The sequence below is a fragment of the Harpegnathos saltator genome, unplaced genomic scaffold (genome assembly GCF_003227715.2).
Source record: "Harpegnathos saltator strain DR-91 unplaced genomic scaffold, Hsal_v8.6 scaffold343, whole genome shotgun sequence".
In the NCBI taxonomy this organism is placed as follows: Eukaryota; Metazoa; Arthropoda; class Insecta; order Hymenoptera; family Formicidae; genus Harpegnathos; species Harpegnathos saltator.
In genome coordinates this window covers 310760-330525 of record NW_020230143.1, presented here as the reverse complement: position 1 = coordinate 330525, position 19766 = coordinate 310760, and the positions used below count along the sequence as shown (strand labels likewise).

General features: G+C 51.9%; 1 protein-coding gene across 3 annotated transcripts in view; it reads right to left on the bottom strand.

Annotated features, from left to right (window-relative positions):
- bsk (mitogen-activated protein kinase dJNK) overlaps positions 1-19766 on the bottom strand; it is a 136957-nt gene that overhangs the window by 101025 nt on the left and 16166 nt on the right. The window contains exon 1 of one of the 3 annotated variants that reach the window (XM_025300250.1): positions 607-2004. The exons of the other annotated variants lie outside the window; for them this stretch is intronic. The gene's annotated coding sequence lies outside the window, so the exon portion shown is untranslated. Of the gene's footprint in view, positions 1-606; positions 2005-19766 lie in introns of those variants that run through there. 3 annotated transcript variants of the gene reach the window in all.

Sequence of the window (19766 nt, the reverse complement as noted above, 5' to 3'; positions counted from 1 at the left end):
CTTTCAATCACCACGGTCCCAGATTTTTCGAAGCGCGATACGCTGGCTCGAATCTTTTTTCTTTCCGAAAATAAGATCAATTAAACGTTCGGACAATCACTCCAGTGTTGCTCAAAAGAGAGGCCAGAAACTGATTAGATAAAATTCCAGTAATTAAATTGAAATTTAACGTCGCACTGGGAAATGTAAAAATTACGCGCGCCGAGTTTGCGGATACAACGTGTCAATTTTAAGTCTGTTTCTTTTTTTTATCTGAACCAGTGTACTACGCCTGAAACTTCATTTCCTTTCCCTTCAACGCAAGTTGATATATTTATTTCACTTTAAGGCGGTAAAAAGTGCGACCTAATTCAGCTAAAAAGAATCTCTCTCCTCTGTGTACACTTTCACGAGTAAAAAGATGAGCGTGGGAAACAATGACCGCTCGGCATCCACTCCTTCTATCCCTTTTACGAATCCCCAATATGAAAGATTCCGGGCCGATATCTCTCCTCGAGATCGTAATAAAATTGTCAATGCACGCGAGCGCGAAACGCACGGCCGCCGTTCGGCTCGGAATGCTCGCGACTTTCAGTCGCGTAGTAGAGAGGCGACGAGCCATCTTACCTCGTAAATATCGATCCCACGTTGGCCTCTCACGGGGGTGGGACAGCGGCACTGGTCGGGGGGGTTGCAGGGTGCAGGCGAGCGGGCAGGCAAGCAGGTACGTAGCACGAGTCGCGGACACAGTCCGCGGAGCACAGTAGTAGAGGGCTTGCACTCGTCGGGCCTCGCACTCGCGAAGGAGAAAGGGATGGATCGTGGCGGACAGGCGCGACGGAGGGAGGAAGGCCGCGCGGCGAAAGGAAGCGAGCGCGACACACGGACGGCGGAAATCTCGTCGCGACGGACCAAACGCGCTCGTCCTGCGATCTCACGATGTACCCTGCGCGCTCCTCCTTACTCCACTTTTTCACGACGCTGTGTAAATCGCGCACAAACACGTGTGCACAATCCTCTCGCGCGCAACGCAGTTTGTAAGCGTTTTCTTGCCGTGCCGAGCGCAATCACTGTTTATCGAACACGATCGTAACTGTATCGTCACGACGGAGAGCCCCACACTGCACGGGTGATTACGTGCGGGCGAACTTGAAGGACGAGATAGGACGCGTATGTGTCGTACGGACACTGTGCGATGTTTTTATCGCGTTTTCATCTTGCGATAATTTTCAGGAGTAACACGCTCGCTCTCTTCTACGCGGCGGAGCATCTCAAAATGTCAATCTTGGATCGTAGCGTGCGACGAAGTGCGTGAGTGAATCTCCGCGTAAGCGCGCGCCACCGCACTCTTTTGACGGAAATTCTCGAACCCAAGAGAGACGAGCGGGACCTTTGATAAGAACGTTAGCTGGCCGTCTGATTCGCGTCTAATCGGCGTCGCGACGGATCGAAGTAGTCGCGGATCTGAGTCGTGTCGTCATCGTCGTCGTCGTCGTCGTCGTCGTCGTCGTTGTCGCGGGACGGGAAGAATGTACGGAAAATTCTCACGCCGGACGACACTGCGTCGCGAAGGACACGCTCAAACTGCCACGAGGTGCCACGTGCTCCGGTGGCACGCGAATGACACTTCCTTCGTTCTCACGTTGCAGCGGACCTCCGGCCCGGGCGTCGCGCGCGCGTGCGAAGACCACACACCCGAATCCGCACCTACACGCGGATTACACAACACACGCACGCGCACGCACACACACACACACACACACACGTATGGTACACACTCACATGCGCGAACGTCACGGTTATCGTTGCGAGAGGACGCTCCTCCTGTTTTCGTCCTCGCCTGTCGGACAGTTCTCGGAGCTCACGCGTCAGATGACGTCGACGAGGATACGAGTCGCCCGGGATGCTGGTGCGGGCGGGACGGTCAACCGGAGGAAGCGAAGGGGAGCGTGAGAGCGAGGGCGAGAGAGAAAGCAGCCCCGAGCAACCGCGAGCGCGCGATTTATTAACGGCGGAGCGTGCGATGCGACGCGACGCAAAACATGTGAAGGGCCACGCACGACTGACCGGACGGGGAAGCGGAGCTGGCGCGTGCGCGACGTCGAGCCCCTTCCACTGCCGCCACTCCTACGCAACTCCCCCCTACCCCCCCTCCCCCTCCCCATCGCACCGCATCGCATCGCATCGCATGGCATGGCATGGCATCGCGCGCGCGAGACGACTGCTGTGACTCCGGAAAACTAACCTCGGGAACAAACCACCGGTACATCCTCCGGATGAATCGCGTTTTCTACGCGATTTCCACTTCCGCTCGCTCCTTTCCCTTCGCCTAGTCGGCCTTCTAACCGTAATCTCTGCTCTTAGCAGGAATCTTAAAGCGGTATATCCATAGTTCGGTCTCATACCGAAGGTTGTCTTTTTAATTCCCAGGACGATACGGTTTTGAGGTTGGGAAGAATGGCCCTCCTCGACATTTTCGAGTAAATTTCAAGCGACCGTAACCATAAGGTCGGAAGGTATGAATACTCCCTATAATACCCCCCGTTGATTCGGGATGTGATTCCGGTTACTTCTAGTCCTAGTTTCAATCCTACTTCTAGATTTAGTCCCGGTCCTAGTCTTAATTCTCTGGTCCAATTCTACGATTCTACTTCTAATTTTAGATTTAACCCAAAATTCTAGTTTTGCTTCTGGGAACTAGTCCTAGTTGTATAGCCACGAGTGTGAGTTTTCCTCATTACGCGAAATACTCGCCGGATAATCGCGGCGCAATGGTCGTTCACGCACGCTCACGCACACGAGGATACCCGGGACAATTGTTCCGACCGATGTAATAGACACTTGTTACAATTACGTCCACGTACTTCTCTTTCGGCTGTCAGCAAACGTCTCGCTTGACAAAAGCGAACGAGAGCTCGACTCTCGCGTATTATTCGTTGTTATCCCTTGTCATCTGCGCGACGCGTGGAAACTGATAATAGAATCGACGCGTCAGGCTTCTAAAAATAAAGGCGCGGCGGTGTTATCACGCGCGCCGGCCGGCCGATACGACGATTCCAGATTTCTCGGTAGTCGCGGCACATTCTTGTCGAATTACAAACTGATAAAAATATCTCGAAGATGTGCCGCCGACGCGCGCGCGACGTCAGCCCCGTTGTTATTTATTTACTTCTCCAACGTATGCGCGCGCGCGCGCGCGCGCGTAAACGAGCAAAAGCAACACCAGCGGCAGCAGCAGCAGCGGCGGACTGCAGCGCATGTATCGCTCGATCTCGTAAATATTTTATGCAAATGTTTGCGTATGCGTCGGCGAGAAATAAAAATCCACTTCTCAAGCTCTCGGCGCGCCGTTATCGAGTTGGCGGAAAATTCTGCGGGCGGAAGATTCGTGCGCGGTTTCCCTCGCGCATCGCGCGGGACACGTGTCTCGAGCGGAGATACGGGGTGATGCGCCGAGTATCGGGCAATTCTCTCGGCGAGACTGCGGTCCATCCGGACTGCCGGAGCAATCGATCGGCCGATGCGAATTAAGGCTGCCGGCGCGGCGCGCGGGCGACGTGAAATATCGGCCGAAAAAGCGAATATCCCGACTGTTGGAATTTATCGAAGGACACCCCGCGATCCACGCTGCCGATTCGCCGGGACACCGTGTATATGCGCGATGCAGCGCAGGTGCGTCTCGTATTTCAAAGTTCTCGCGCGATCACCGGATACGATACGCGAGACTCGTACGCCGGCAAAGGTCGCCTCGCGGCCTCCTCCGATCCCAACGAGATAAAAATGACAATTTGAATGCGTTTCCTTTGCCGCCCATTCCCGCCGCAACGCGTCGCGCGTCGGGTCGTTCCCCTCGTTGCGCGACTACCGTTTGATTTCACCAGCCTTTTCTCGCTTTCAACGATTCTACTTCCGCGCGTGCGAATGCAACGAATGCACTCGCTCTATGCGCCGCGCGTCGCATATGCAATCCCGCCTGATTTGCATTCGGCGCATGCGGCGAATATGGTTCAGTGACGTTCGCTTTTAGTCCGCCAAGGAGATAAATTTTTTTTCACGCGTCGTTTCACCAACGATCATTATCGATTATTCGTAGCGAATCGGCTGCCGAGTTTCGCGAAATTTTCAAGCGCAACGAAATCATTTTGTAATTCCGCACGCTTATGACGCGCATAAGTTGAAAATGTATTTTCAATATATCAATCTTTGGAAAAATATTTGGATAATTATCGTCGCTGGAACGCCAAGGGAGCGTGCTCTCTGTTCCGACAGACGAAGAACCAACGCAGTGCAATTCTTACACGCGTGCAATTCTCACGCAAATTGGAGCATGTTCTACATCCGTGCAAATCGATTGCCGCAACTCGTCGCACGTGCAATCTGCGCTTTACATTGAGCATGCCCCTCCGGCAATCTCTCGCGGTTTGCAAATGCGGCTGCAAGAATAGCTCGCCGTTTAGACAAAATCTCTCTCGAGTGCGACGTACAATCGCACTCGCGAGAATACTTGAGAGTCCCGCGCGCCTTATGGAAAAATGAAAAAGAAAATAAACGCGATTCAGATTCCACTGAAATATTCCATAAATTATTATCTCACAAAAAGAGTAAGGAAGAATGAGAGAGGGAGAGACAGAGAGAGAGAGAGAGAGAGAGAGAGAGAGAAAACGAAAGAGCATCTCGCTCGATCGCGTCACAGCTTTCGCCGGCAAGAGGTTTAACACCATCCATTGGATTCCCCGATCGTTAATCCACCGATTATTAGTAATTTCCGCGCGCAAGGCCATATCTCCAGAAACGAATCTTCAACGAAGCGGCAAATGAAGAACCGAGATCGACGTAGACGACGAGAGAGCTCATAAGACGACGGCCGGGCTCAGCTGGAGGAAGAAGTATCGACCCAGAAAATCGACCCGATCGGCTTAACAACGATGTATCCTCGTAATCGGCTTATCAGATAGATGCACACGTACACGACACACGTGGGCACACACACACACACACACACACATACATTCTTCGCCTCCGCGTCACGCACGCGTGAACGCACGTGAGACGAAGTGACGAATTTAACTCGGCGATTCAAATTTTTGCAGCTCATCCAGCTCGGACGGGCAAACTCCGGCAAATCGCGCGTAGCGCCAGCTCGAAAGAGGAATTAGCGCGCGTATCTCTGGCATACCCTCGTCGTCGCATACCCCGGGACTGCGCTCGGTCGCCGGTATGTTAATCTCGCTGCTCTTAATCTCGGCGAGACGCGAAATCCCCGGGCGGCGCGGATTAATTAAAGTTAATTAAGCGCAGCAGACGATGCGCTTCGCGGGGATCATCTTAGAAAAGCCGGCGTTGTCGCCTTTGAGCTCGCCGCCGAGCTAGCGCTTTTCCAGCGCCGAAACGTCGATTTGTCTCGACGGACGAGCGGAAAAGGGAAAGGGAGCGACGGCGAGAGGAGGGAAGGACAGGTTTAATCCTTGGAGCGTTCGTCCCGTCCTCTCTCTTTCCCCGCGCGGCTAAAGCCACGCCACGATGCTCAAGAAAGACGCCGCGCTTCCCTCAGCGTACCGAAAGTATCGTCTTCGACGAATCAGAAACGCAATTTCGGTTATCGTCCTTTGCGGAATTTCCTCCGCGCGCGAGCGGACGCGATCTTTATGAAATTTCCTCTCTCGGTCGGACAGAGAAGTGCGCGCGACGATGCCCCGGCGCAAAATTATTGCGGCCGCCGATTCGCCGAGGGAAATATACAAGCAAATAACGCGATCTATAACGGCCGCTTATTCAGGAATATTGAAATTGGAATGAAGAGCGCGCGCGCGATCGATCGTTACTTCATTTAGTGCGGGCGAATTCCTAAGCCGATCACCGACGCGACGTTCCATTCGCTCTGACGTAATAACAAGGAGGCAAGATTTTTCGCGCCGGCAAGCGAGAAACGCCGTCGTCGAATCGTCCGCGAATGTTCCTGACGATTGTCGAGAAGCGCGAGGAAGATAAATATTTGCGGAAAAGACGCGGGGGGGGAATACCGCGCGTACGCGCAAGCATAAAACGTCGGATCGGCGATTTACGACGATCGATTGTATCCCGGCACTTTCTATGGTCTATATTGACCTGCATTTGTATTTTCTTCTGCGCGAATGTGTACGTACCGCTACCAGTACCTCGCTAGAGTTTATGGGGCGAAGCAAGGGGGAGAGGGGGCGTTTACGGTATCATAGCGTATTCCAGGATACGAAGTGTCGTCACTGTCTTCGTGTCGCCACAGAAAATTCTTACGAGCATCGCATAAACACGAATTGCGACAAGATTCACCGAGGCGTTCGCCTCACAGACGCTTCTCGAGTCTCGATTTCTCTACTTCACTTTATATCTTTTCTTTTCTTCCTCTCCTCTTTCCGGACGGATTTCGTTTGCACATCTGCAGTTTAAAGGATATTTCTACAAAATTCCGGACGGGTGATAACGGGAGCTTTTTTCATTAGCCTCCGCAAGATTGTTCGGCAACCAAAATTTTCCGGCAACTAGTGCTGCGCAAACGATGAGCGATTGAAAGAGCTGCACAGTTTGGTTTATTCTTTCGGATTTGAAGGTCTAATTTCACACATAGACACACGGGTAAATTTGTTTTTCGAGGAATTTGAAAAACCGATGTTGCGGGATTTATCGTCGCGAATTGTGCGCCTCGTTCGAATACAGGGAACCTCGATTATCCGATTATCGATTAACGGGAGACACGGCGAGGAATAATATTTCGCTTCGCGATTTCGCATGCGTCACAACCACCCGGTGACACATCCGCAACACAGAGCAGCGGAAGTTTCAAAGCGAAGAATGGAAGCGGGTCGTCCGGAGAGAGACGCGAACGTCCCATCGGACGGCCACCTTCCTGTTCCTAAAATAACCCCTTTGAGCCACGCTTCTACCCTTCTCAGCGGCCAGCTAAAGTAGCTGTACCGCGCAGCTGGAAGTGGTAATGGCGGCTCGACTTCGCGCACAGTTACATATAATTGCGTTAAAGTATTACGAATGTCCTCGTAAACGAGGTCGCGCGAGTGCAACGGAAAGCAATCGCCTGCGCTGATTGAAAAAGTTTCCCCACTTGCAATTACGCTAAACATTTTATACACACACCAGAGACATAAGAGGGAGAGAGGGAGAGGGGGGAGAGAGAGAGAGAGAGCGATTGCAAGAAAACAATTCAGATACGGAGAAGATCGTCGTGAAAACCAAAAAGAGCTCCTTTCGATCTTCAATCTCAAAGAGGATCCCTTCGGACATCTTTACTTTTCGCGCGACGAACGTCGAATCTCTAATAATCCTACACTCGCATCGCGATGTTCCCGCAGCGTATTTCCTCGTGTATCCCCGCGGTCATCGTCCGTGCCTAACCATGAAACAAGCCACGCTCGCTGGGAATGTAATCCCAGCTGCGCGGGGAACCAATTACGCGTTGTACGAGCCGGAGAGCTCGTAGTCGCTGTCGTAGAATTTACGGGATTAGCGTCGATCGGAAACCTCCTCGACCGCCGCCGCCGCCGCCGTGATGCAATGCTAAACGCTTAATTGACGTTTTTGCACAATTCGCAACAGCAGCCCGCGAATTTTTAATCTCCCGCAGGCGATACGCATCGAATTGCTCAAATTGAAAGAAATGTGTTCTAACTGAACGAATAATTCACCCATTGCTTCGCTCTTTAATTGCCCCTTTAATTACCTGCTTTTCATCTTTCCCGCATTTCAGACGTTCTTCGCGCGCATCAAGTGCGCGTCGTTTTCGCTTCGAGCGAGTCGTAATGAAATAACGAAGTGAAAATTTGGCGAATCGCGCAAGAAGAAAATTCGTCCCGCCGTGCGTTTCGCGTCTCGCGGCGAAGGGGACTTTTTTCAGAGCGGCGCCGACATCGCGGACTATTAACGGATTACGTCTAATAATGATACGGTGGTTCCGTGTCATTAGACGGGCGAATTAACGAGACGCGCGCGCGCACGGGTAGGCCCACGAGAAACGCCCACGAGTCGTTCTCACGATCGCTGGTCCACACGAGATTTCCTACTTTAACGAAAGGAAACGCTCCTCTCCGCTCCACCCACCTTGTTATTCCGCACTCGACCCTGTCTCACGGTATCCCGGGCAGGCCGGCAGCCGTACGTCGAGACGGGAAACACACAGTGAGAGGAGATTAGAATCTACGGAATGATTCGTGAAATTGATATCCCGCGCTATCCCGAAAAGAGGATATCTTCATTTCGCGTCTCTCCGAGAATACACGCTATTCTCTCTTCGATTACGTAAGACTACACGAGAGGCTCTCGATTTCTCACTCTCGCTCACTCTTTCTCTCTCTCTCTCTCTCTCTTTCTGAGCAGATTCGAACGCCCCCACTCCTACCTGATACTCTTTCACGCGCGTACCGAATGTCAAATCCTAAAGTCGCGACGGCCAGGAATATCTTCATCGATTGGACTATCGCGTGCAACATCCGCTTTAATTCTTCAAACGGCGGCGCCGACGGCACTTTGCGCTTCGTTGAGCGTGCGTCAGGGATGTGTGACGTCAAGTTGTGTATATATGTATATACATCTCTCTCTCTCTCTCTCTCTCTCTCTGTGTGTGTGTGTGTGTGCAGCACAAAGTGTCCGGGGAGAGAATCGAAGCTAGCGGCGAGAAATGTGTGGGCGATAGCGCGACGCTGCTCGTAGAAGTGACGCGCGTGAGCGTGAGCATAGCGGACGAGATTACGAGGGACAATAGACTTCGGCCAACTAACCCAGGTCGAAATGGATCTGGGGGAATCGCTTTCGCTTAACGGCCGGTGTCATTGTTCCTCGTGAAAATTTCGTCGCGCGATAAAAACGGTCGTTCCGTTCCTCGAGCCTCCGGTAGCCCGTAATTCGGTGTAGCGCGTCGCGTATATGGAAAGTATACATCTATTACTGCTGAAACCCGGCTCCTCGAGGACATGAATTCCGACGCGAGATCGCGCGATCTAAAGTAAGTGCATCGAGACCACCCAGCCGGGCCAGCGTCTTTAGCGGATTGTCCCTCATCTGACAAATTAGCGAATTAAACGCGCGTCAAGGTGGATATTACACTTGACAGTTATGACGTTTGCGTTACACCTTCCTTCGGTGTTGGGTTGGCTGGCGGGCTGGCTGGCTGACGTGGCAGTGAAATATTCACGAGCCACCGTGGCAATCTGTGCCGCGAGAGACGTTGGGAGAGGAAAAGCACATGGCGCGATGCCGGGGCGATCCTCGTCGCGAATCAGAGCCGTCGATAGACTTTACGGATCTTAATTGCGCAGCGCGCCCCGCGCGGGACTTGCCCCGAAAGCGATAAAATCAGAATTATAATACATAATCGGCGAGGATCGATCATTCCGCGATTTCGCGTCGTCAATCATCGCGCGATTATCGAGTTAACGGCGCGATACGTCATCGTTAATTAATGTCGATTGTTCGAAGCGTCGAGGCCGCGTGTTCTCTCCCAGCACTTTTTTCCCTCGTCTGGAGTAATCGCGCGCGGCGTTTATGAATTGGAAATGCGGCTCGTCAGTAGGATACCGTGCGTTTGTCACGGCCGACAGGTAGTCCCGCAGGTAATCCGATCAGCGGCGAACCCACAAGCTGCGGCCGCTGCGGGACGCGAAGCGTCCCAAATTAGTGCGATCTCGGGCTGCGAGAAGCGACTACGTCGATCGGTTCCACCCGTTTCCCAATTAGACCACTCGACGCCGTCCGGCGAAACATCAGGAAACGCATTACAGATCGCAGGGGAACAGGCCGACTTCGCTGCGCTTCGACGCGCACGCACTTTACGAAAATTCGATACGCGCAAGTGCACGGAAATTGTGTGAAAGTTTCACGAGAGCCGAATGCACGAAAAATATACACAAATGGTCCGCGCGTCCTCGATCACCTGCCCCACCATCAAGTCGGATTTAATTAAGACTCGCGATTTTTTTACTATCCGCGCGAGATAAAAACTAATCGTTACGTCGGGGCGAGAGCGCATTTGCGACTGCTGCATGTGCAATTCCGGCTACGAGAAATAATCGAAATGCGCCGTTATCCTAATCTCCGTTATTATCCACCTGTACGAAAGCGGGATTTCGTTATTACGTTCAGCCGGAGAGACCAGAGCTGTTATCAGAACTCGTGGGTCTCGCGCATGTTTTTCTCTCATTCATACGTATAGAACTCGTCGCGGCGATTACACAGGCCACCTGCCGGTTATTGTGACAGTCGCGAGCGACACTAACAGCGACCCCGAGAATGGCACGACGGGGGTGAGTCCGCTGTTTATTATTGTCTGGCATACCATGCCTAACGATCTCTATCGTCGACGTCACGTTAAACGTGAGATGTAGCGAATGCCACGGCGGATTCCTTACGCGGGCCCTACTTTACCGTCGTCGTTGTCTTGGCATTCTGCCTCTTCGTTTCTCGAGAAACTCTATCAATATGACCGTTCTAAATTACGATAAGCAAGTTTCGCCCGACAGACGTGCACAGAAATTCAACCGAGGTGGATCCTCCGCCACGTCGAGCCGGCGGGAACGGCGATCCTGTCGGATACCGCGATTATGGATGATCCTAGGCGTTAACCCTTTCAGCTTCGGCGATATGAATCGAGCGGACGGATAAATGCCGAAGGATCCTTGTGTGAGAACGTGAGAGCATTCCCTCACGAGGAAATGGCGTATAGAAAAGCTTCTCGCTTGCGCGTGAAATTAATCTGTAAGATTGTAATTCGCAAAGCGCCTTCCGCTCCCCTAAACCTACCGAATAAAATTCCTAGTGCGAGAAACGTTGAAGATATTAAAAGAAATTTACCAGTCCTTGATAAAACAAGCTTCGTCGAGAACTATTTTCAGAAACAACGGCTGCCTCGTAACCTGACCGAAGCCGAAACCAGGTCGAAAACGTGCGACCGGTACGCCGAGAGTGTCGGATCGAATCGAGCGTCGACAATAAGAAGCTTACCGAGTTGCCACGGCTACCCGAAGAATGCCCGGGTAACTCTCTCTCTCTCTCTCTCTCTCTCTCTCTCTCTCTCTCTCTCTCTCTCTCTCTCTCTCTCTCTCTCTGCTCCCAGTCGAGCTCCCGATTTATGCCCTTTCATTTGCCATGCGTGAATTCTCAGGGCACGCGTCCTCCTCCGATTTTCCCGGGAATTGAAACGAACCTCGAGCGATGCCCGGGCAAGTTCTCCGGGGATCAGAAAGAGTTACCTAATAGTATCTCTCAAAATGAGGGACATTGAGATAACGAGTTATTCTTTCGACTAAACATAATTGCGAGTATGTGAAATTATTCCCGAAGATAAACATCTCGAGCGGAGCTTCTTAGCGAGGAACATCGCACGCGGCATTTCTCCGAGAATCGACCTCTCCGAGTCGACTGATAAACGCGTAAGGCGCCGCGTACTTTGCCCCCGATGCATTCTGCATCAACCTGATCTGCCAATTAGGAAATGTCCATCGTTCACGATTACAGGGACTACGCAGATACGATTCACCCTGGGCAATTTGTATCGAGTTACGCGCGCTCCCGATGTTCGAGTAATTACGCAGACACTTTCATGCTATGGAGAATCGTTATCGATGGTCCGGTGTGTTCCGAGCAACAATCACCAATCATCGTTATATTACGTACGCACGGTCACGCGAGCGGCCTCTAGGGCCCGCTCGTGACCGCTCCTGGAATCCTTCTCGTTGAGAGAAACGTTCCATCTCCCGGGCAAAAGTTAGATCGAAGAAATACATGAAATCATGAAATCACAACGACGTGAGCCTCCCTTTTTCAACTTCCTCTTTCTCGCGTTTACAGAATCGGCAATTGAATGTTGCAACATGGCCCGCGGGAATCCCGAAAACCACCGCGACCGATTTTCGCGCGAGATTCCAGATTAATTGGTCGCGTTTGTCCTCGCTGTATTTTCCCAACGAGCGTACAAAGAGACTCACCGCGATGAAGTTTATTGAGTCTTGCTCGTCTTGCGGTGTACCGTCGCGGTGACAATTAACTGCGAACGAGTGCGCGCGCGCTGTCGCCGCCGTCGCCGTCGCCGCGACGAAAGGGTGTCGGTCGACCGGCTCTCTTCCGGTGGGGTGAACTACGCCGAAGGGGTGTTTATTAATTAATGAAGCGCGCGATGTGCATGACTTGAATCGCGAGCGACGTCAGCGGCGGCCCTTCCGCTGGAAAGACACGCCTGCGCGCGAAGGGACCCGAATATCGTCTCCGCCTTTATAAAGACCTCGATATATGAAATTCCGATAAAGGAAGAAAAATAAGTAAAATAGCAATCCATTGGTAGCATGTCGAGTACGTTCGACTATCGAAACGGAAGAACGTGAGAGCGTTGGGATTCAAGAATAATACTGCAAGCGTAGAAAATAGAAAAATCTCGGAAAAATATCGTCTTACGTAATATAAATATTGAATAACTTGTGTGTGATATAAATATTAACTATCGTTATAACTTCACTGTTTAAATTGCCGCGATGGGATTCAGCGGATGGAAATTACAGCGAGAAATCAGGTCTCGTCACATTATCATTTGCAATCCAGAAGTTTAGTTTGCAAAAGGCCTTTAATCGCGCTACCGATACTCGCAGAGCAAACTGTCGATACATTGAGACAAACGGTATTCTTAGCTCGGCTTCTATATACAGCATGTTGCGAGACTATCTCTCGCTTTTACTGAACTGCCGATACAAACTAAGAAGAATGGTCATTGTTTCGAACTCGAGACACCGATAGTTTTTAGTCGCGAGCGATTGTAAAATAAAGGCTTTTAGTGAATTGACTCTTGAGGACGTCGGTGATAAAACCTACCTGCCTCCTACGCTCGCTTCCACGACTTGGACGTATCGATGACTTTATCACACCGGTCTGTCCCTTTCGGCATTTCAGAGTTGCATAATTCCCTGCAAGATTACGAGGTCCAGCGAGATCGAGCGATCTCGCTTCGTCCGAGGAGCAAGCCAAAAACGCACCTTCTATGTGAGAAATAACGGTCATTTCTTCCCGGAAGATATTCGCGCCGTTGAATGCACGAGGCAAACGTGCGGGTGTTTTTAATTCACGGCTAGAATTTGACAAATATGGCGGGGGCTGAAAATGTTAACGATGCTCGCTGCTCGAGCACAAAAATCCGAGCGGAACAAAAGCGGAAGAGACAGAGAGAGAGAGAGAGAGAGAGAGAGAGAGAAGCAGGGAGGGGGAGACAGAGAGAGAGAGAGAGAGAGAGAGAGAGAGAGAGAGAGAGAGAGAGAGAGAGAGAGAGAGAGAGAGAAGAACGTGCGCACGCGTGCGATCGCACTGGCATAGAGAAGGAAGAGCAGCAGAAAAGAAAGAGGATTGCGCTCACGGAGGGAAGGAAGGAAGGAAGAAGCGAGGGCAGGATGGCGGCAGAGAGACAGAGAGAGAGAGAGAGAGAGAGGGAAAGAAAGAGAGATAGGTGGGTGAGAGGGAGAGAGGGTGAACGAACAACGAGGGAGTGGGTGAACGAGCGGCTGAAGAGGACGAGGGCGAAGGGTAGGCAACAAGATCGATAAACCAAGATGGCGACGCGCAATGCCGCAGAGTACCGCAGCCCGGCTCTACCACCGGATCATCCTCGGCCTCGGTCTTCCACCTACACACAAGTACGTTAACGGACACGTCTTGGTAGCGTGCGGCATCGTACATCGTAATCGCAAGGCGCCGAAACTTCTTCCTCCGGCTGCTGTAGCCGCTTCACTGAGCGCGCGCGCGCGCGCGCGCACGCGCACGCTCACGTGATGCAACATCGCGTGAACGTACTCGAGTACTCGAGCGGAACAGCCGAGCTTCGATCATTGCGACTTACGTCATCGGCGGATGTCCGTGTGGACACACGGGGGTGTATTAAGCGGGGCTGCCGGGCGCGTGCGCGGGCGAGCGGATTTACGCTCCCCCGCGGCGCGGTCAAATTTCTCTCTGACATCTAAGAAGCGTGTCTTCTCGCTTACACGGTTAACAGCGCGCGGTTCAATCGCTCGATTTGGAAGCGTTGGGAAGAACGAAGGGAGCCCCCGTGTAATCGAGTGTCTCACGGGCTCTTCAACGTGTCTTCACACTGTCGATCCAACGTCACCAACGTCGTATTGAACGAGCTCGACAGTAAAAGGCGACTAAGCGTGTCGGTGATTCCGGCCGCTCAGACGCGAGAAACCGCTCGTCTCCGTCCGTCCGCCGCGCCGTCTGTTTTTACTTGATCTTTCGCTAAAGATCAAGTAACGCTCCCGTAGACGCGCTTTGTTACGCTTGCGAATCGTGATTATTACCTGGCGTCTTCCGACAAGGAAGGAGAAAGTGCAAAATAAATGGCAATGAAAAATAATCGCCACGTGAGTCTCGCGAAAACTCGTCAGAGAATCTGCGCACAAGTTACAACGTTAATCGCTATTTGTACTTCTCATCGGTCTCACGCGCCAACGGTTTTCCCCAAGGCGGGTTGAGGCTCGAGAGTTGTGCTCGTCTGAGAGTTCAGGTGTACGATGATTACAACGAGCTTCGGGATGTGACTCCGCGTCGCGACGCAGCCACCGCAAACCGAGCCCGATGAATCGCACGATTGCACGATCGAGACTTGAGCAAGCTCGCCGGGGGCGAAGTGCAGGATAAGAGAGCCGCGCGCACGCCGGATGTACATTGCACTCGCGGAAAATTGAGAGGCCGATATGCGTCGCGAGGAGAATTTCGCAGAGATAATTCCGCGCGTCGCTTACGCCGCGCTTCCGACCACTCCTCACCTCCCTCCTCACTCCTCCAGCCCGCTTGCCACGGTACAAAGCGTTGCATCCGTTGTTGCCTCATCCTCCTGTGAAAGCACTTGGCGAGTACCTGCAGACACCTTCGATACGCACACGCTCGACTGGGCTTACCACTCCGTGAGAAGAATTCCCGACGAGATAGCCCGCCATGCTCGTCTCTCACCAGACGCGACTTCGCGCTCGCCCCTGCTGCCCCCCCCCCCCTCCACCACTCTCGCCGCCACCAGCCGTTCCACGAAGAGAGAGATTACAAGGGTGATAGATAGCGGGATAAACCCGAGGGTTGTCGGACACTTAACCCTCCCGCGGTTATGCACTCTGGCGTTGCGGAAAGAATACACGTATTGTTACGCGCTGACATCGGATCGGTCGGCCGGAGAATCGCGAGCGGTCATCGATCGACGGTGATCACGTGAGCGCATTGCCTGTTGTAAAGGCTAGTTTCCTTGTTTTTTTTTTTCCTTTTGTCGTTGACTAGCCCACACTTTTGGAACTTGAGAAGAAACAGGTATGCAACCTAGCGACTTGTTGAAAGAAGAGAAGAAAAGACGTGACTAGCGTAAGGTAGAGAGCGCAGCCAGTTCGGCGGGGGAAAACAAGCCTACAATCGTGAAAGCTCGTTGTTTCAAAGCGTTTAATTTCATCATGGAAAACGGAGGCAAAAGAGCGACGTATAGAATTGCGAGCGTTATTTCAGGCAGGATTTCATCCACGCGGAACGCACAATGACGATGCCAGTCGAGAATATGGACGCTCGCGAGTGCCCTATCCGATTTACAAATCGCACAACAAAGCCGTTTAAAGTAACCACATATCGCGTCGATGGAAGCGAATGCGATCCTCAATGAGCGAACATCATCCGGCAGGTATTTTTCTCTCCACCCTCTCGCCCGGCCTCGCCTCGTTCTCCAGCTAGCTTCCTTCCCCACCCGCTTGGTACTTCTTGGCTACTACCATCTTCGTTCATCCATATTCACCCTCCGCCGCCGCTGCACTTTCAACGAGCTCCCGCGAGTCGTGGTCCCGTTCAACCTCGGAAGCGGCAGAGACGACGACGACGACGACGACGACGACGACGACGACCGCCGCGCACTATCGATTCGCATCACCTTCGATTTCGCAGGAGAGAGGGAGAAAGAAAGAGAGACTCGCGAGACTCTCCCGAGAAGCCCTTCTCCCTGCCCGGTCATGCCGAGGGTTGGCGAGAGAGCCATGCGATTCGTCGTCGCGCGAGTGGAGTCATTACGGAGTCTCGGTGACTCGGTGTGCGAGAGATGCGACCCCAGAGGGTATTTACGAGCGATAGCTGTTCCTCGCAAGTACCCCAGGCGTTTACAAAGTCCCATCAAACCCGCCGCCCGCGAGAAAACCGCGATGTCAATCATACTCGGAGAGTTGTAAGAACGAAAGAACGTACGCTCGGCACGTGTTCGTGCAACTTTCCCGACGAGATAGTGCTGTTATACGAGGCGTTGCAACCGTGAGATACAAACACACTCTCTCCTCCTCCTCCTCTATTCATTTTTCTTTCCTCCTCGCCTTTTTCTCACTCTCTCTCTCTCTCTCTCCCTCTCTCTCTCTCTCTCTCTCTCTCTCTCGAAATTCCTCGGAGAATTCCGAGTCGATTCTTCTTTCCGGCGATACTTCGCCGATCCTCCCGCGATATTTCAAATTTCCGCGCGGGACGTCCCGATAATTACATTTGTTAGGGGGCAATTAGGTCACAAATTAAATCTGAAATCGATTAAATTGCATTTCGCCTTTCAACTTCCGCAGGTGGGACGTGTGTTCCGGCAGACCGCCGTTTCATACGTTTCGATTGTTTCCACGGTTCTACGAGGGGAGAAGGGCTGCATCGTCCTAAGCAAGAAAGAACGCTCCGCTTTAACGCCCACTTTCCGTCGCGTGACTAACTGTACACGCGATGCTGCGGTTGTTTGCCGAGGGAATCTGTCGACTCTCGTCGAGCTTTGACTTCACTCGTGAAAGAAAAAAGAATCGAGCACGCGGCACGTGGACCTGTGACTCTCCCGTCGAGCAGCGGCGGCCGCGAATGCAAAGTTCCGGAACATAAAGTGCGAAGTCTTTCCTCGCGCCTATCCTCCCGATACAACTTGTAGTATATTCGCTCAAAGGTGGAGCTTTGAATATTAATGCACGGCTACTCTACACCCCTGCCCGCGAGCGACGCGTGACGTTACGTCATAAAAATTCCTCTCCTCTAATAAAAATGTTAAAAAGTTACCTCGGACGAGAACTCAATTTCCCTTCGCTTGTCCTCGCGACAAATAAAGAGAACAGCCGGCCGGCCAAGTTATGAAGCCGCTAAAAGAATAATAAGCTAAAAACAAGTCCCCTTCGCGACCTCTCCCCCCTTCCTCTCGCAAGCCTCCCCTGAAGTTTTCCGAGATAACCACGTCGGGGTCAGATTGTCTCGTATCCTGGTGGCCGACGCTTTATACCGCCCAACTTGTTCCCCCGGCTACAATTCCGCCATTTGTCTGCGTTATCGTGCTAGACGGAGCTCCGTCTTCCGTGGCTACGAGACATCAATAACACGACGCCGAGAGACAGGCCAAACGTTCGGCATAAAGGGGAATAACATGTTGATGAAAGCAGATCAAACATTCAGCAAAGGAGGGCAAAGGGCGAGCGAGCGAGACGCGCGGGGGTGACGTAAACCGCAAGCAAACACGTTTCCTGACATCGCTAGGCCCCGAGGTTCGAGGTCTTCGACGTGAATACATCAAGTAAGTGGAGCGCACGCGCGCGCGCGCGCGCGCGCAAACGCGCAAACGCGAAACGCGCCGAGAGGAGACTCGGTTTTCAATAGACCTCGTGAGCAAGTAGGGTCGTTTCTGTAAAACACAGCCAGCCGACCCGTATGAATGCCCCCTTTCACATTTCGCGTTTTTCCGCCTTTACTCTCGCCCGACCCCATTCATCCACGCGCTCTCGGCTCGCGCGAGCGCAGCTCGACACGCTCGACGCGCTCGACGCGCGGCCCCGAGATTAGTGGAACCAGCCTGGACCTGCTTTTTATTTAGAATCAAGGTGTTAGCTACGGTTTTATTTATCTGGAAAAGGGTTAGAACGGGGTTGAGGAGAGTAAGATTAGAATAGGTCGACGGAAACTTATTTGAGTCGAGAAAGAGAAAGAGAGAGAGAGAGAGAGAGAGAGAGGGAGAGAGAGGGAGAGCAAAAGAGATTGTCACTCGTCTAAAGGCGCTACTTTTTAATACCTTCCAAGTCTATTATTAATATCTTCTTAGCGCATTCTCTCTCGGAAAGAGTTTGCTACTTTCCGACGAATCGTTAACTCGAAAATCGTCCCCGCCTCGAGTGCGGAGAGTCTGTTATTAAAGTTATGCCCACCGTTTCGTACACGAGTAGGAACACTACTACGAAAACAGTTATCGTTTCCGCGGATAAAATTGGTATGTCCGATGAATGTCCGGTGAAACGTTTGGGAATAGCCTGTGCGATTGGCAGAACCTACGATAGAGAGCGAGAGCGAGAGAGAGCGAGAGCGCGAGAGAGAGAGAGAGAGAGAGAGAGAGAGAGAGAGAGAGAAATAGCGAGAGAAAAGAATATAGCCCGCTTATCCGAGCGGAAACGTTGGGATTTTTCGCGACGTGGTGCCCCGGCGATTCGAGCAACGCCGGTGACAATATGCAGAGTGCGAGAAGCGTGGGTCGACACGCGAAGGTCGCACGGAGCCCGAAAATCCATAACCATTCCCATTACGGTATGCGGGATTGCGCTTGCGCGAGAACCTGCTCTCGGCGGTGAAGAAGAAAGTCAGGCTAATGGCCCGTCCGTGTCGCGCGTTTTCGAACAATTAAAAACAGCGAACGTCAAGCTCAACTCGCGAATTTCAGGTGGAATTGCATGTTCGACGCGCGATATAGGATCGATCGCATCGTGTACGATCTCGCGATTGTTATCGAACAACTAAATTAATAATGAGTAACCATTGCTAGTGACGTTATTTTATCAGCGGAGAATCCTACGGCGTTATAATCATCCCAATTGGATATCATCTATGAGCTTCCGAATTGACTCGGTAAAAATATTCGGGAAGCTAACGATGGATCTTCTCAGCAGGAACGGGATATCGCAATATGGAGAAACGAACGTTTCCGTCTTCGGTATAATCGTCGTCGTCGTCGTCGTCGTCGTCGTCGTCGTCGTGATTGTGTTAGCTAATAAAGAACGGCCCAACGTATGACAAAGACCGGGCTGCGGACTCGGTGTAACTTGAAAAAGCGAAAAGCGGGATATAACAGAGGAATAATCCAATTAAAAGGCAGACGGACACGTTGTCCTGCGGAACGGCGGGTCGGCTTTCGCTTTTTATCTGAGCGCTTGATTAGTTCTATTAATTAAGGAACGGACCGCGGTACGGTTCGATCTCGCGGGACGGTTTCGTTAATTAATTAATCCGACAGAGACGCGAGAGTAATCCGTTACGACGAAATTTCGCGATCGCGTCGCGCAAACGCGCGGCTATCGAACGCCGTAAAACGAGAGATTACTCGTGATGAATAACGTGAAATCACTTTATGAGACAACGGAGTCCGAGCTGAGTTTCATCGATTCTCCATTTAGTGTGTGTACGTGAGCGAAATATTAATACATCACCTGATATACTATGTAATTTTAGCAAGGTACGACGAGAGCTCGCAAACTCAAGATCGAACCATCGATTTTGTATTCTCCAAAGCTCTCTCTCTCTCTCTCTCTCTCTCTCTCTCTCTCTCTCTGTCTCTCTCTCTCTCCCTCTCCCTTCACGATAATGATGGGGATGTCACGGTTGTTCATTACGACGATGCAGCACGGCCTTTAATTATAAGCTTTATAAGCATGTCCAAAGTGTCACCGCGGGATCTTTCGTACGCCATCTCTAATAATCCTCGTCAGCCGGCAATTAATTATTCGCAAAATGATAACATTATCTTGCATCGCGGAGCAACGGTCGTAGCTTCA